At 40.0% G+C, this 6,243-nt stretch overlaps 1 pseudogene; it reads right to left on the bottom strand.

Moving 5' to 3' along the window:
* Window positions 1-51: 51 nt before the first annotated feature.
* On the bottom strand, window positions 52-2,828 carry LOC116365217 (metalloproteinase inhibitor 2-like; annotated as a pseudogene).
* Between the last annotated feature and the right edge of the window lie 3,415 nt (window positions 2,829-6,243).

The raw sequence follows: 6,243 nt of genomic DNA on the forward strand, positions 1-6,243 counted from the left end.
ACTATTTAACAAAACTGGTGTATAGTAATACTATAATAATGCAACACACACCTTGCAATTACAGCCGCTTTGGTAGCGGTGAGTCAAGCTGTTCTTTGGTGCAGCACTCAAGTCCTCCCAGGGCGGATTATAGCCACACAGTGTTTAAGACATCCTTCAGTCTTCAGCTTGCCTACAGACAAAGAGTGTGAGTCAATGTACTGTGGGGAAAAACATGGTGTAGGGTACAGTGCCCCTAGATGCTGATCTTGGCTCAGTTTAGCATTTGCTCCACTAATGGTTAGGATACATCACCTGGAGCATGAAGACACTGATGCATCCAGCCAGACAGATTTATCATAAGTGTACACACACACTAGTATTAACTAATGCATTAGTTGTATACATTTACAGTGCCTATAGAAAGTCTAAGCGCCTTGAACTTGTCACATTGTTGTGTCAGTCTCATGCATTTACACTGAACAAAAATATAAAAACGCAACATGTAATGTGTTTGGTCCCATGTTTCATGAGCCAAAATAAGAGATGGCAGAAATGATCAAAACACACAAAAACCTTATTTAACTCAAATTGTGAACAAATTTGTTTACATCCATGTTAGTGAGCACTTCTCCTTTACCAAGATAATCCATCCACTGACAGGTGTGGTATATATCAAAACTAATTAGACTGCAGGAATGTCCACAGAGCGGTTTCCAGAGAATGAATGCTCATTTCTCTACCATAAGCCACCCCCATTTTAGAGAATTTAGCAGTACCTCCAAACCGATCAACGGCAGACCACGTGTATGGTGTTGTGGGCAAGCGATTTGCTGATGTAAACGTTTGTGGTCAGAGTGCCCCATGGAGGCGTGAGGTTATGCTATGGGCAGACATTTGCTACGGACAATGAAAACTGCATTTATCATTGGCAATTTCAATGCACAGCAACCAGTGCTAGCTATTGAACTTGGGTAATGTAGTGAGAACCGCACCTGTGAAGAGATATTCCTTGTTGATTTCTAGAGTCACGCTGCACGAAGTGTGTAAGTGTAGATGGCGTGGATAACCTGGTCACAACCTTTGAACATCTAGCCAATCACCAAGGAGAGAAAGGAAGATCTGTCAACCAGCTACATATAGTTGGAACCTCACTGACTGCAGCACTCAGGCACTGTCAGTCTTTACCCTTTAATGTCAACAGATCTGTAATGTGCAAGCAATCATTATTTAACCCAGATCTATTTTACAGATGAGCCCTGAATTATAAATACAATAAAATAAACAAAGAACTCAAATAAGAAACTCCAAAATGAGACCAGCTTTCTGCTTTTTTGTATGCATTTTCTTCCAAAATATTTTATCAAGGCTCCACAATCAGGTGCAACAAATACACAATAAAAGCTGGTTTACACCTAACTCCATAAGGAACTTCCAGTTACCAGTCTCAGGCATGGCTAACTTATGTCTTAATAATGATGAAGGCAGTGGAAGTCTTAGTAAAAAGGGCCAAAGAACTCTGGTAGAGAATGTAGTGATATCTTTAACGAAGTAACAGCTGAGTTCATAGGGGATGTCACCATAGTCTAGGACCTGTAGGAAGAGCGACTGAATAATTACATTACCATTTAGAGAGACATTTTTATAGAACCACTTAAAAGGAGAATCATACCTTGATCTGTTGGATGTCATACTTGATGGCGTTCGGCACCGCTTCCTTTCCAACCACCTTCGCCCTGATCACTAGAAGAGGGAGAAATGGTTTAACTAACGCTATTGAAATCTATTCCGGTATACTAGTCAGTCACACTGATGGTTTAAGGGTGATATGGAGAGAGAACAGTGTAGAATGCTTCTTTAACCTGCCTCTCCTTAATCTACACTGATTGAAGAGGATTTAACAGGTGACATCAATAAGGGATCATAGTTTACAGCTGGCCAGTCCATGTCATGGAAAGAGCAGGTATCCTTAATGTTATGTAAACACATCTCAAATAATTCATTTGTAGGAACACTTCATACCTTAAGCAAAATAGTGTAGCAGGGCTCTATCCTGTTCCTGGAGAGCTGCAGTCCTGTAGGTTTCCTCCAACCCTAAGCTAGCGCACCTAATTCTAATAATTAACTGGTTGATAAACAGAACAAGGTTCATTACAACTAGGGGTTGGCTTGAAAACCTACAGGAAGGCAGCTCTCCAGGAACAGGGTTGGAGAGTCCTGGCTGTAAACCATCTTACTGTCGCCTACTTAACTATGTAAATAACTGTGTGAGAAGATGTAGATAGTATAAATGATTGACATGATCATTAAGCCTACGACCACAGACAATCCATAAAATGTTCTCATGTTGCGTATTGATAGCTCTCACCTGAAAAGTAAAATGTTCCCAAATTGCCTTACCAACTTCTGCATTGCAAAAAGCCTGTTGAGGATGCTGAGGGAAGCATCTGCAAGCGTCTGCGATGTCTTCGACCCGCCAAAGGAACAGAACGACCAGAGTAATGAAACAACTGCTTACATACCGAGTCATTTGGAATCGAATTACGGGTTCGCCAAAATATCACAAAAGGATTTGACGAATGAAAGCGTGAGGCGTAAAGTACACTGGACTCTATTGCCTTCGAGACTGTTCCCAGACCGATTGATACCTCTTCGAAATATTTTACCTTCCACGAAATCATCCGCTATTTATTGCAGGCTGTGAGCTCCTCCTCCAGCCAGAACCCAGCCTGTGGTAGGCTGAGCATTCTATTAATCCAGAACCGTAACCATTCAGTTGTTAAAAAATCCTCCGCCTAACGGGACAACCACAGACCAGGCTCAACATGCCCGGCTGCCATAAATGCCATAAATTGGGAATGAAACTGAAAGCTCGGTTTTTGTTTTTTTTGGGCTCCGGAGCGATCTTAGGCACTGCATTATCAGGGCTAGAGGCGTCACTACAGACTCTGTGATTGGGAGTCCCATAGGGCGGCGCACAATTGGCCCAGTTGAGTCCGGGATTGGACGGGGTATGCCGTCATTGTAAATAAGAATTTGTTCTTAAACTGATTTGTAGAGTTAAATAAAGGTTCAATAGAAAAAAAATTGGCTAAGCCTACTGGAATTCCTTAAAGTTGTAGTTTCAGTAAAAAAATAAATTAAAAAAACACCTGGGGAAATTTCAGAGCTCAATTTGCCCAACTGCTCAGTTCACTTGCTGTCATCCCATATATGAGATGAAAATGGCAGATTGTTGTAGTTGATAAGTACAGTAACACGCTCAGGTTCTCCACTTCACAGCACTGGTATTTGTTTTGACTGACAGCCGTTATAAACTTGAGCACCACAAGAGACAAGAAGATAACACCATCCCTCCCTCTAGTTGGGCTACCTTTGCACATTTGTTGTTGTCTGAGTGAGGGAAATGCGTTAAATTGAGGAGTCGATGTGTTATGAAAGATATGACATTAAGGATTATAATAAATACCACTTTAATGTCATACAAGCAAACCACACACATTTCTATATTTAAAAGTGAATGTAATTTACAGTATCAATGTTTATGATCTCTTTGTTATCCAAAGGGATGACATCCGCTGTAGCCTGGGTTGTCCTGAAAAGAATCTGCGTCATATTGTGAAGAAAATAGCAACAGAACTTTCATTTGAATGCACTCATGATACCATTCTATGCGCACCAAAAATACAATCGGTTTGTGTGAAGTGCTGTTTGAAAGCCTCCCAGCTAGCACATTAGGTTGTGGGAATGCAGGTTTTTGGTTTCCCATTGGTTCTGGGAACAAAACCCTCAGTTTCCTAAATGTTAAAAGGTATTGTTTTTTAAACATTCTGAGAACTGAAGTGTGAACTTCATCTGTTCTGGGAACGTTTATTTTTAGGTTGCAGGGAGGTTCTGAGAATGTTTTACTATGGTTCCCTGAAAGTTTTCCTGGGTAGTTTTATTAATGTTCTATTAACAGAAATGATAGGTTATTTGAAGATAATTCAATAACATTCTGAGAACATGTTTCACATAAGACTTTTAATAATACTGCTAGCTTAGTTTTTGTTGACTGTTTCCAACTCTAAGCACAGACAGGACACATGGAAATGAATTTGCTTTGGCATTCATTTTTTGTTGTTGAATCTTCTGTTCTCTATCCATGGAAATAGTCCACTGTCCCACCAGGATGGAGCTAGCATGCTAAGTCATATGAAGCTGTTAATGTGAGTCTATTCAAACACACCCATTTCCAAGGAAACAAGCACTCATTAGTTCAGTAGTAAAAATGTGCTTAACAAGTCACATAGTCAGTTGCATGGACTCACTTTGTGTACAATAATAGTGTTTAACATGATTTTTGAATGACTACCTCATCTCTGTAGCCCTCACATACAATTATCTGTAAGGTCCCACAGTCAAACAGTGAATTCCAAACACAGATTCAACCACAAAGACCAGGGAGGTTTTCCAACGCATGACAAAGAAGGGCACCCATTGGTAGGTGGGTAAACAAAAAGCAGACATATCCCTTTTAGCATGATGCAGTTATTAAATATACTTTGGGTGGTGTATCAATACACCCAGTCACTACAAAGATACAGGCATACTTCCTAACTCAGTTGGCGGAGAGGAAGAAAACCGCTCAGGGATTTCACTATTAGGCCAGTGGTGGCTTTAATCACTATTAGGCCAGTGGTGACTTTAATCACTATTAGGCCAGTGGTGACTTTAATCACTATTAGGCCAGTGGTGGCTTTAAAACAGCAACAGAGTTTAATGGCTGTGATAAGAGAAAACTGACGATGGGTCAACATTGTAGTTACTCCATAATACTAACCTAATTGACAGAGTGAAAAGAAGGAACCCTGTACAAAATAAAAATATTCCAAAACATGCATCCATTTTACAATAAAGAACTAAAGTAATTCTGCTAAAAATGTTACAAGGCAATTCACTTTTTGTTCTGAATACAAAGTGTTACGTTTGGGGCAAATCCAATACAACACATTACTGAGTACCACTCTACATATTTTTAAGCATAAGGGTGGTTGCATCATGTTATGGGTATGCTTGTCATCGTTAAGGACTGAGGAGTTTTTGGGATAAAAAATAAACCAAAAATAGCTAAGAGCAGGAGAAATCCTAAAAATAAACCTTGTCCAGTCCGCTTTCCACCAGACACTGGGAGATGAATTCGCCTTTCAGGAGGACAGTAGCCTAAAACACAAGGCCAAATCTACACTGGAGTTTCTTACCAAGAAGTCGGTGCATGTTCCTGATTGGCCGAGTTACAGCTTTGACTTAAATCTGCTAGAAAATCTGCTAGAAAACTTGAAAATAGTCTAGCAATGATCAACAACACATTTGACAGAGCTTTAAGTGGTTTGAAAAGAATAATAGGTGAATGATGTACAATCCAGGTGTGGAAAGCTCTTAGAGACTTAACGAAAGATACCCACAGCTTTAATCGTGGCCAAAGTTGCTTCTACAAAATATTGACTTAGGGGTGTGAAAACTTATGTAAAAACGGGTTTTCACTATGGGGTATTCTGTATAGATGGGTGAAGAAAACACATAAAATGTTGTCACGGTGTTCCTCCTCTTCATCTGAAGAGGAGAGGCGAGAAGGATCGGACCAAAATGCGGCGTCGTAAATGTCCATGGTAAATCTTTAATAAAGAAAGTACTGACACTGTATACAAAACAATAAACAAATGACGACCGTGAAGCTACAACATAGACAATCACCCACAAACAAACAGTGCAACCCAGGCTACCTAAGTATGATTCTCAATCAGAGACAACTAATGACACCTGCCTCTGATTGAGAACCATACTAGGCCGAAACATAGAAATACCCAAATCATAGAAAAACAAACATAAACTGCCCACCCAACTCACGCCCTGACCATACTAAATAAATACAAAACAAAGGAAATAAAAAGGTCAGAACGTGACAAATGTAATACATTTTGAATTAAGACTAGAACACAACAAAATGTGGAATAAGTCAAGTGGTATGAATACACAGGGATGGAATTGAAGGATTTTGGACACAGGCCATTTCTATCCCTGGGCCTACATGATGCAACACTGCATAAAACAAGCTCTGTCCTGTTAGTTGTATTGTCTATTCACAGTTGTCTCTGTGTCTGTGTAAGGAAAACTCCCCTGTTATTCCAGTTTTAAAATATAATTCATATGAGAAAGGTTGCTGCAGTATGACAGGGTTTTCATCCTCCCTATAGGGCCAGGAGTTTTTCCAGGAGTTTAAATCTG

Source organism: Oncorhynchus kisutch, unplaced genomic scaffold (assembly GCF_002021735.2).
Source record: "Oncorhynchus kisutch isolate 150728-3 unplaced genomic scaffold, Okis_V2 scaffold1212, whole genome shotgun sequence".
Lineage (NCBI taxonomy): Eukaryota > Metazoa > Chordata > Actinopteri > Salmoniformes > Salmonidae > Oncorhynchus > Oncorhynchus kisutch.